This window comes from Notolepis coatsorum (assembly GCF_963971535.1).
Source record: "Notolepis coatsorum genome assembly, contig: SCAFFOLD_930, whole genome shotgun sequence".
Taxonomy (NCBI): domain Eukaryota; kingdom Metazoa; phylum Chordata; class Actinopteri; order Aulopiformes; family Paralepididae; genus Notolepis; species Notolepis coatsorum.
In genome coordinates this window covers 13,132-25,488 of record NW_028171289.1, presented here as the reverse complement: position 1 = coordinate 25,488, position 12,357 = coordinate 13,132, and positions in this window count along the sequence as shown.

Below are 12,357 nucleotides of genomic sequence, written 5' to 3'. Positions count from 1 at the left end.
CTTAGCTAAAGGGGTCAGAGGTCTTGTTTAACTTAAATAAATGTAATGGAGGAAAAGGATGTTTGATTTTAAACACAGTTCAGTATATAAATATAATAATTTGTCAAATAATACTGTAAATACTGGAGTATTTCCTTAGTTGCTGTCTCCCTCTGCCCCAAATCAACCTCCAACTTCCTATCAATCATGAAAGAAGAGGCTCAGCACTCAATTACATCCTGTATTAGATTTGTGTTTAAAGATACAAAAAAAAAAAAACATAGTGTGACAAATCTGTTATTACAGAAGAAATCAGAAAGTGGACAAATACTTTTTCATGCCACTGTAAATACTTAGTTTCTGTCTACCTCTGTTCCAGATCCACCCAGTGACCTAGTGATGATTAAAATAGAGGAGGTTCAGGACACGCTGGACTCACCCACGGATATGTCCACTGGGCTGAAGGAGGAGCCCACAGACCACCAGGAGACCAGTATGTTACTTTTCTTTTTATTGTCTTTCTTTTCTCTTGTTGTCCACCCTCTGTTGCAGCATAGTTGTATGTCTCTGTGTCCACAGCTTTCCTTCCTCTTTCTTTCCATGAAGTCTCAATCTATTTGTTTTACCATAACAAAGTGTGGTATTTTCACATACATTGTCAAAGAGTCTGATGGATGGAAAGTAAACTAAATGGCCATGTGTTTCATTACTCTATATGACTGTCTTGCACTAGCTGGTAGACCCTCCTGTATATGGCTGGTCCCTGGTCAAATACAGTTCGGAATAAATCCATAGGGAAATCTTTAGGTCCAGAGATTGAAGAGACTTACTGATTATTAAAAAAAGATCTGTAATTACTAGGGCTGGGACTTTATCGCATTAATTTCAATTAATTAACTACAGAAACAATTAAAAGTAAAAAAAAATTGATGCATTTAATCGCATGATGATTTTTCTTTATTGTGTAAGAATGTTACCTTTCAAAGGAGACCAGACTCATGCATGTGCTATAAGTATAAAGTATAATAAATAGCAAATAACTTTTTTTCTTAGTCTGGTTTGTTCATTAACTATTTGGTTGCAGAAACTATGTTTCTGTCGCCCGATCATTGAGTGCCGGAAACGTAGATCTATGTTTTTCTCACTGTATTTATTTTATTCACTATTGCCATTTATAATTCAGCGGGGCACCTTGTGCAAGCTGTACTGAATGTGTCTGAGCTGGCAGACTGTCTTATACCGCCCTCTAACGCATTCAGCCATTATTGCACCCCGTTAGAAACGGGTTAGTTTCTTTTCTCTACCGAGCTGCAACGTGGGGGCAGGTCCTAAACACTCCGGCAAAACACACGCTTGTAGGGATGGTTTGGACTACTGACCCTGCACGCCCGTTGAAGTGCAATGCCCAACAACGTCGGAGACAGGATCGCTGTGGATAACTGGAATGGCGATCAGATATTTGGATTCTTTTTTTTGCATTACATCAGAGACCAGGTAAGGAAACTATATATGAAAGCTTGCGTTGATCTGATATTTATTTCTATGGTGATTGAAGCTATCTGTGTTTTATGTGTATGGCTGTTTGCCGTTGGATTGCAGGAGGGGGGCGCAGCGCGCAGTTCTAAATCACATTGCATGCTTGCACAAGGAAGGATAATAATTATGATCTAACGTTGATTTCAGGAAGATCCGATAATCAGGCGAAAAATTACGTGTTTATTGAATTACACAAAAAAGCAGTTTTTGCGTCTTTTCCCTCGAATGACTCAGAAGCAACCAAACTATATTCATATTCAAAACGGTATAAAACGGAAATGTACGGATGAAAAAATAATCTGTTTTTTGCACGTTGACCAGAAGCAACTCAATGAGACTTGACGGCGTTATTAGACCCATAGCTATACTATAAAATATAGGTTTAGCTCTACAAACTACAACTACGTTTACTTGGGGTTAATGGACGGCAAGTAAGGGGTCACTTCCCGGAAGGGGCGTGGCACTCAATGTGTAAAAATAATAATAAAAAAAAGAGAGAAATTGAGATCAATCAAGTTTTTTTTTAATGGTCAACTGTTCTGGAATGTACTTGAAAGTACTGTTTTACTTTTACCTTGAAAGTGCTTGAGTTTACAAAAGGTCCTTTGCGCTATATATATAATATTCCTAAAATTGATGCACTTTGTTAAAAATGGCATTGATCTGTTGGTCTGTGTAGTAGCTAATACAGGATTTGCTGCTTAAACGTATGTATAATGTATATTCATTGATTCACTCGTATACCGAAATTCATTTGAATGGAAACATTTAGCTTTTCGCATCAAATATTGATATGCGATTAAAATGTGATTAATTTAGATTAATTAACTATAAAGTCTCTAATTAATTCGATAAAAAAATTTAATCGAGTCCCACCACTAGTAATTACAGAAGAAATCAGAAAGTGGACAAATACTTTTTTATGCCACTGTAAATACTTAGTTTCTGTCTCCCACTGTTCCAGATCCACCCAGTGACCTAGTGATGATTAAAATAGAGGAGGTTCAGGACACACTGGATCCACCCACGGATATGTCTACTGGGCTGAAGGAGGAGCCCACAGACCACCAGGAGACCAGTATGTTACTTTTCTTTTTATTGTCATCTTTCTTTCTTTTTCTTAGACATCTTTTTAAGTCTCTAGATGTGAGGTTAAGAATTTACCTATGCAAATTCTTAAAAATGAATATGATAATTTCTATTCTATTCTGTCACCTATTGATTAAGGCTGTAGGGTAGACGTCTGCAGGGGCCTGCCATGTCTGCCCCAGCCCGACCCAAGCCTGTAGCATTCAGGCCCGGCCCTACCCTAGCCCGAAAAGTTAAGCAATTATTCGGCCCTAGCCCAATTTAAGCCTGAGGCCAATATTACGATGTGATGACAGATATCACACACACACTCCTACGGTACACACACAAATGCTACATTAGTACAAAAAATGCACAATGCAATAACGACATAGCTCTGCGGCTAACAACAGAAACAATTAACATGCCCACAGACTAAAAACATTAATGTTGTGACACTAAAGCATACCGAAAACACTCTAACCAGCAGCCAATTAATTTGAGTAAATCAGGATGGTCTCAACACTTCACTGTTAGATGAACGTCGGCAACAAAAACGAATTTTTTTGTATCCACTTTTTCTCCTTATTTTTCAAAAAAAATTCCCATCCCAATTTCATGTTTCCAATTCTCCCCTCCCCTGTCTTGAACGTTGCTCGCATATGCCTCCCACTGGTCGGCCCTCCGGTACACGAGGAGGCAGCCTGTCGCATCTTTTCACCTGCCAGTGCGGACTCTCATTGGCGAGGTATAACATGTAACTTGATTTCCTGTCTCTGCTGTGCAGGCGTCCCCCAACCGACCTGTAGGAGTCTCTGTCCACAACGTCCAGATTACCTCCCATTGACTTCCACCCGCTAACTCTGCCAATGAGTTGGTGTGACGGCCGGCCCAAGCCAGAGGCAATGCCGACACCCGGATTCGAGACCGGAGTCTCTTGCATTGGTGAGGAGCGCAATCTCCGCTGCGCCACCCAGCCGCCCTGCAACAAAAACTTCTTGGATTGAATAACTTTAACAAAACTCACAAATCTTCGCCAACCGGCTAAATCCAAGAACAATCGTGCAAAACCTTTTACAGTTTATTCCACTCTGCTGTACATTCGTGGGCCCTCTGAAGGAAAAGAATGGCATCCACTTTTAATGGCTTCAGTGCTGTTCTCCTCTCCTCCAGCGTTTTCCCTGCGGTGCTGAAATATTGCTCGCTCGAGCTGCTGCTTGCAGGTATACTCAACACATAGCACGCGAGTCTAGCTAGCAAAGGCAGCTTCTCCATCTCAGACACGCACGCTCTCAGCGGTCTAGCTTGTTGCTTTGATGGAAACACTATGTTTAAGTTTAAGTTTATTTGGATCCCCATTAGCCACAGCAGTGCTGGGGCTATTCTTCCTGGGGTCCATAACACATAAAATACAGTTACAGACGTATACACTCACAACATTTACATATCATACAGACAATTAAAACAACAATAAAAACCCTTATACACTCATAACATTTACATGACATACAGACCATTAAAACAACAATAAAAACCCTTATACACTCACAACATTTACATGTCATACAGACAATTAAAACAACAATAAAAACCCTAATCAAATTCATAATACAAGATAAAAATGTATACGCCTTATGAATTCATAATACAATACAATAATACCTGTTCATATCAGCCAATTATACAATATTTTAATAATATATCCCTATCAGACACATGCCTTTTCATCCATATATACCTATCTCTTTATCAGACACATACATTTTCATTTACGTACACACTATCTATTAGGGAATGTCAATTTCTTTGGTTGAAAATGTTGTTTTACCACGATTTTGAAACGGCATTTACTATTCTCCTGCTTAACATGTCTGGGAAGAGAGTTCCATTCCTGCATACCACGGAACATGACAGTTCGCTTCATTGCATTCGACCTCACTTTTGGAAGTGTAAAACCTCGTGCAGAAGCATGTCTGGTGGAATGGTTGTGTCTGTCAAGACTTATTGATAAATTGTTATATAAAATTGAGGGGATCTTTGTAACAAGAATATTCCTTGTGAATACAAGGAGTGAGCAGAGTAATTTATGTTTGACAAGTAACCAAGTTAAACAAATGTGCATCGCTGCAACATTAGTTCTGTACTCACAGCGAAGCGCTATACGTGCTGCTTTGTTTTGTACCATTTGTAATTTTTTCAGTTTATTCGTTGTTACATTCGACCATACTGCAGGACAATAGTCAAGATTTGACAAAACCAGAGCTTGAATTACCTGTTTGATAGAATTTAGTGGTAACAAATGAGCACATCTTTTAACAACAGAAATCCCTCTTCCCATTTTCACTACTATATTGTTTATATGGTGTGACCATGACAATTTACTGTCTAATGTTACCCCTAGGAGTTTAGTCTCCTGGACTTGATTAATTACCACATCACTTATCAAAAGTTTCAAGACTGGGTTCGTTCTTAGAGTATGGTTTGAACCGAAAATGATGCTACTTGTCTTTGATATGTTTAGAACTAGTTTGTTATTCTTTATCCATTCCATCACTGATTGCAACTCTGCCTTTAGGACCGTATTTAATTCATTGGCTGTTGAGGCTGATGTGTAAATCGTTGAATCATCCGCATACATAGAAATATAGGACTTATTTAGGACAAGAGGCATGTCATTTGTAAATATGGTGTAGAGCAAAGGCCCAAGGCAACTTCCTTGGGGTACTCCACACCTTACCGTTTTAACTTCTGAGTAACTCCCATTAAAAAAAACTATTTGTTTCCGGTTTGCTAAATAAGTTTGCATCCAAGATAGTGCAGATGAGGAGAAACCGTAACATTCAAGTTTTTTAAGTAAGAATTTGTGATCTATGATGTCGAATGCTGCAGTAAAATCAAGCAAGACAGCTCCAACCATTTTCTTTTTATCTATCTCTTTCAGCCAATCATCCGTCATTTGGGTTAAAGCAGTCGCTGTTGAATGTCCTTCACGATATGCATGTTGAAAATCAGTGGTCAATGTGTTAAAAGAAAAGTAGCTTTTAATCTGTTCACTTACTATTCTTTCCATCAGTTTACTCAAAACTGGCAGTAAACTTATGGGACGACTATTAGATCCTGAGAATGGCAATTTCAAATTTTTTGGCAGTGGTATTACTTTGGCAGTTTTCCACTGTTGCGGATACAAACATTCACTAAAGGATTGATTTATAATATGACAGATAGCAGGGGCAATTAAATCAGGGACCAATTTCAGAAGTTTCCCGTCAAGACCGTCAACACCTGGTGGTTTGTTTTTAGTGGTACTTAACATATGTTCTACATTACTTATAGTCACACTATCAAAATTAAATTGACAATTTTTATCTTTCATTATTTTATTCTTTATTAATAAATAAGATTTTTCATTATCTATTGTTTGCATATTATTTCTTAAATTATCTACTTTTCCAATAAAATAATTGTTAATATGATTAGCAATCTCAACTGGTTTGGTGAGGAATTTTCCTTCCGTTTCTAGAAAGGATGGGGTAGGTTTCTTATTCCTGCCCATTATTTCATTTAGAGTATTCCATAATAATTTACTGTCATTTTTTATATAATTAAACCTATTTTCATAATACAATTTCTTCTTCTTCTTATTACATTTTGTAACAACATTTCTTAATTTACAATATACCTCCCAGTCTGATTTATAACCTGATGTATTTGCTATTAATTTAGCTCGATTACGTTCTATCATATATTCTTTTAGTTCATCATCCAACCATGGTGTTCTGACGCTTCTGACTGTAAACTTTCTCAATGGTGCATGTTTGTCAACAAGTGGCATAAAAATGGTATCAAATTCCCATAGAGATTTTTCAGGATCTTTTTCCCTCAACACCTTTGACCAACATAGATTTTCAACATCCTTCACAAAGCTGTCTTGATTAAACATTTTATACGATCTTTTGTAAATTATTTTAGGTCCCAGTTTTGGCATTTTAGTCTTCCTCACAATAGCAATTAAGTTATGGTCGCTACAACCAACAGTTACAGATACCGCCTTGGAACATAGCTCCGCATTGTTAGTAAAAATGTGATCAATGCAGGTGGAGACCTGGTTACCATCCTTTTTCAAACATATCCTAGTTGGTTTGTTAATTACCTGTGATAGACCACATGCATTTGCTACAGTTAGAAGTCGTTTTTTCAATGGGCATTTCAATGAAAACCAATCAGACGGCGCGATTGTGTGTTCGCGCACGACTCGTGTGTGTAAAATGAAGCGAGGCAAATAAAAGGAGCCCAAGCCCTACCCAAACCCCATCTATGCATAAATAAATCGGCCCCAGCCCGTTCCTAATCTGTCCATGGCGTCGGGCCCCTTCTGGCTTGCAGACCTCTACTGTAGGGTCCTTGTCTATACAACACAGGTATGTTGATTATTTTGATAGTACTCCTGCTCTTCAAAATATCAGTCCAAAGCACTTGCAGTATATTTTGAAAAGCAGAAGCGTTGTCACGTGCCATGGATGCCTACTGTAGCATCATAGCAGGGCTCGAAATTGCGACCGAATTGGTCGCATATGCGACCGAAATTGTATCTGTGCGACCTCAAAATATAATTGGGAGCATTCGTGCTAACACAAATAATTGGTGCGACCCCCCCCCCCCTCCTCTTGTTGACGCACGCACACGCTGCATTGCAGTGCCCTCGTTGCCCCTCCCCCTCACAGACCCGTCTTGTCACAGACCCGTCTCATTTGCACCGAAGATAGCAAGCGTGCAGCTCCCCTTTTAACATCACTGAAGCATTAAACAATGGCCCAGTAAACTATTCACTTTAGTTTAATACACGAGCCGTTGTCTAACGTTATCTAGCTGGCTAGCTACTGATAGCTCATAACATCATTGAAATTCGATTTACTGTAGCAGCTGTGGCTAAAGTTGGCTAGCTACCAGTGTACCATCCATCTGCGACGGACTTAATTAAACACTTCATGGAAACGGAGTAACGTTAACGTTATGTCGAGTTCATAATACACTACATGTATTTCTTTATTTCTTTATTTGAACTCGACATAACGTTAACATTACTCCGTTTCCATGAAGTGTTTAATTAGCAGCAATCTGTTGTTGAAAATGTTACGTTAATGCTCCGTGTATTGCAAGGACAGGAAGCCCTCATGAAATCGTTGTAGTCATATTGTAGTCTTTTAGTCTTATTAACTAAAAGATTTTAACCAAATAAAAAGCAGCAGCACTATTGCATAACTGAGTCATGTTTGCTATGTATTTCTTTCTTTAGGGGAGTAGGACATTTGTTTCACAATTTTAGCATGATGTGTTATAGAACAAACACAGGTTTTTGTTTTTAAGAGGGGGGGTTTGATTTGATTGAAGTTTATTTCAAATATGCAACACAACAAACAAACATCAAGTACAGATATAGCCTTAAGCCGTTCAAATAATAAATGTATAATAAAAAAAAAAAATGTAATACTCTTTATCAACATGAGTCAACAAATGCTTGCTTTATGCAGCCGTTTAACACAAAAGGATGACTAGGGTTGGGCATCGTTTGGATTTGAACGATTCCGATTCTCCATATCGATTCCTGTTCTAAACTATTCTCGATTCCGATTCTTTGAGGTGCAGGTCAAAACAGGTCACCGCTTATTTCGCAGGAGAATTTTTTTTTTGACTAATTAATTTTCTTTTCATACTATTCACATTTTCAGTTGACTTGATACAGTTTATTTAATTTGGTTGCTGTACTGTAACTAGGGTATTAATTAAGAAAGTAAAACATTTATTTTTATTTTAAGAATCGAAATTAAGAATCGAAATGCAAATATGTTACTTCCGGAAGTTAGGAACCGGTTCCTATTAGAACCGGTTTTCGGTGCCCAACCTTAAGGATGACCCTCATGCATTGCAAATTTGCATCAAATTCAAAACCGAGTGATGCACAAACTAACTTAAAAGAAAATAATAATTTAAAACAATAATAAAGTGTGCATGAAATAATAGGGGGAAGAAAACGTTAGGAACTTGTTACATTCACCCACACAAGGGCTGAGGACTCACACCCCCCCTCTCTCCCTCTCACACACAGACACTCTCCCAGCTCTCTTTCTCTCTTGCCCCTTCCTCATCTCTCTCACCCCCCTCACGCTCTGTCGCTCACTCTCACTCCGAGTCAGAAACAAACATAGTATCAATGAGAGTATCAATAATACACCTGAGTGAAGTCTAGTAAAAAAAAAATCATTGAGAGAAAGAGGGTGGAGAGATGGCAGTCACTTAGGTCCAGACGGCAGAAAGAAATGGCGAAATTGGTGAAGGAGAGGAGACGGCTAAGAAAGCAGTGGAGAGAGGCTTCAGTAGATGAGAAAGAGGAGACGGATAAGAAAGCAGTGGAGAGAGGCTTCAGTAGATGAGAAAGAGGAGACGGATAAGAAAGCAGTGGAGAGAGGCTTCAGTAGATGAGAAAGAGGAGACGGATAAGAAAGCAGTGGAGAGAGGCTTCACTAGATGACAAAGAGGGAATTAATGTTTAGCAGGAAGAGCTAAGAAATTGGTTTGCAGTACTTGTCTCTCTCTGGAGAAGACGATAAGCTAGTTTCACATAATGTTGGTGTGTTCCTTTTTAAAGGTATGTTCAGCCAAGGAAAGGGAGGGCAAGCTGTAGTAAGTGGAGTCTCCTACCAGGTTTATACAAGCTGTAGTAAGTGGAGTCTCCTACCAGGTTTATACAAGCTGTAGTAAGTGGAGTCTCCTACCAGGTTTATACAAGCTGTACTAAGTGGAGTCCCCTATCAGGTTTATACAAGCTGTAGTAAGTGGAGTCTCCTACCAGGTTTATACAAGCTGTAGTAAGTGGAGTCTCCTACCAGGTTTATACAAGCTGTAGTAAGTGGAGTCTCCTACCAGGTTTATACAAGCTGTAGTAAGTGGAGTCTCCTACCAGGTTTATACAAGCTGTAGTAAGTAGAGTCTCCTACCAGGTTTATACAAGCTGTAGTAAGTGGAGTCTCCTACCAGGTTTATACAAGCTGTAGTAAGTGGAGTCCCCTACCAGGTTTATACAAGCTGTAGTAAGTGGAGTCTCCTACCAGGTTTATACAAGCTGTAGTAAGTGGAGTCTCCTACCAGGTTTATACAAGCTGTAGTAAGTGGAGTCTCCTACCAGGTTTATACAAGCTGTAGTAAGTGGAGTCTCCAACCAGGTTTATACAAGCTGTAGTAAGTAGAGTCTCCTACCAGGTTTATACAAGCTGTAGTAAGTGGAGTCTCCTACCAGGTTTATACAAGCTGTAGTAAGTGGAGTCTCCTACCAGGTTTATACAAGCTGTAGTAAGTAGAGTCTCCTACCAGGTTTATACAAGCTGTAGTAAGTGGAGTCCCCTACCAGGTTTATACAAGCTGTAGTAAGTGGAGTCTCCTACCAGGTTTATACAAGCTGTAGTAAGTGGAGTCCCCTACCAGGTTTATACAAGCTGTAGTAAGTGGAGTCTCCTACCAGGTTTATACAAGCTGTAGTAAGTGGAGTCTCCTACCAGGTTTATACAAGCTGTAGTAAGTGGAGTCCCCTACCAGGTTTATACAAGCTGTAGTAAGTGGAGTCTCCTACCAGGTTTATACAAGCTGTAGTAAGTGGAGTCTCCTACCAGGAGGCAGGGCTGTACAGTGCGAAATATATGTTGCACGTGGTACGGAAAAATCGGTCTGTGTGATGAATGAATGTACTGCAGTAGCACCCGTACGATAGACGTTCGGTTCATATCGATACTCTTATTTTGAAAATCCTGTGGCAAGTCTAATTTCCGCCCAAGCGCAGCTCCGGCAGCCCAACAACAACAGCGTGTGTAGATGTTACAGCAGGGGTCGCCAATTAGATTTGCCCACGGGCCAGATTTTCCCCAAGCCGTTGCTTCGCGGGCCAGGATCAAAAACAATGGCTAATTTAATATACTGATATTGAAAAAAGACAAACGTTTTTCTCTGGTCTGCATCCCCCCAACAACCATGTGCACTGCGCCGCACTGCACTGCACCCACTCTGCAATCCGCCAAACAAAGTTCTCACTCATCCATTCATTCATGAACAGCTCTCAGCTGTTGCAGATCCCCTTAACAATTGTGTGTATTGCGCCGTACTGTATTGTACCCATTCTGCAATCTGTTAAATAAAGTTTTCATTCATTCATTCATGAACAGCAGATCAGCTGTTGCAGATCACCGCGGCGGGTGATGAACAGATCAGAAGACAGAATGCATGAAAACACGACTCACCATACCTTGTTTGTTGTTCAGTCCTCCAAAATCCCTGCTAATGTTTGAAACATGTCACATATCCACTCGCCGCCCTCCAATTCCAGATTGGCGTTGAATGCAGCTACTTTGTAATAACAACCATTTCCTCGTTGTTGTTGTCGCCACATATTATGCAGAGAGGACGTCGGCTCGGCACGCAAGAATCACCGACCTGTTGCAATAAACCCGTATTTTAAGTATGGCTCCTGTTTATTAAAAGAAGCGTTATATGTCCCTGTTGCATTTCCCTATCCAAAGATGTTTGTTTTGTTTTTTAACACATTTGTTACTCGCTCCATCTCGAACGCGGAAGTGAAAGTTCGTTAGGGACTATTCCATTGGTTCTCCCAGTCCACGTGACCATTTCTAGCATTTCAATTGGCTATAGTGCTATTGATGACTACCGGTAGATAGATACAGCTTCACAATAAAAGACACCCTGGCGTCCCGAGTGAATATTTCCTGCGCGTAAAATAAATATCATATTCTCAAAATAATCTGACGGGCCAGAAATTATTGCTGGCGGGCCAATGTCGGCCCGCGGGCCGCCTATTGCCGATCCCTGTGTTACAGCATAGCTCCAGAGTGCGCATTTTGCGACCAGGAAATAAGTCCCTGCCTTTTTTTTCCTGCAATGCGTCCAATGCACCTAACATGCTTTGCATCTTCACCAAAACTAACGTTAGCTGCTAACGGTAAATAAGCTAAGCTAACCCGGCTCAGAGGCAGAGAAAACTGTTCCATTAGTGAGGAAAGGGAGGGCGGGGGAGCCTCAGCCTCTCTCTGTCCCTCTCTCTACGTTCAATGATTTTAAGTAGGTGAGGTCAGAGAAGTTTGATAGTATTTACTGAGGATGGCCAGATATATGATATTTAAACATAAAAAATATAATCCATAATAAATGTGACCCGCCACGGTCTAGGTCGAATTGTGTCGGCAATGGACATTCCTCAGAAAACATGAAAATGTTGTGCGTTTCAGAAATAGGTCAAAAATAGAAATATTGCATTTGTGAGTGCTTTGAAACGTTCTCTATATGTTTCCTTATTTGCAAAACTTAATACAACTTGTACATTTGTTAATTATTGTTAACTAAGTCCAGCTGTATTTCCTCGCTCAACGTAAAAGGACTACAGTGACAGGGGGAGTGGCTATTTTGGTCTTGGTCCACAGTTTCGATGGCGGTGACGTCATTTGGGGATGACAGGGCTCCAATGTTGATAATCAAATGGAGAGAACGGCAACACAATAAAACAACACCTTGGCTTTCATAATTTGAAATTATTATATGAATATAATATGAATAAAATATGAATTATTTCTCATTTAGACTGGGAAATATAATTTTGAAGCGTAGAAACGAGATGGTTCTGAAATGTATTTGGTTACAGGCGATTATAGCCGATAAAAGCCGCAATTTTTTTTGAAGGGGGGGTGGTATACTGGCTACGCGTCTTGCTCGCTCTATTGG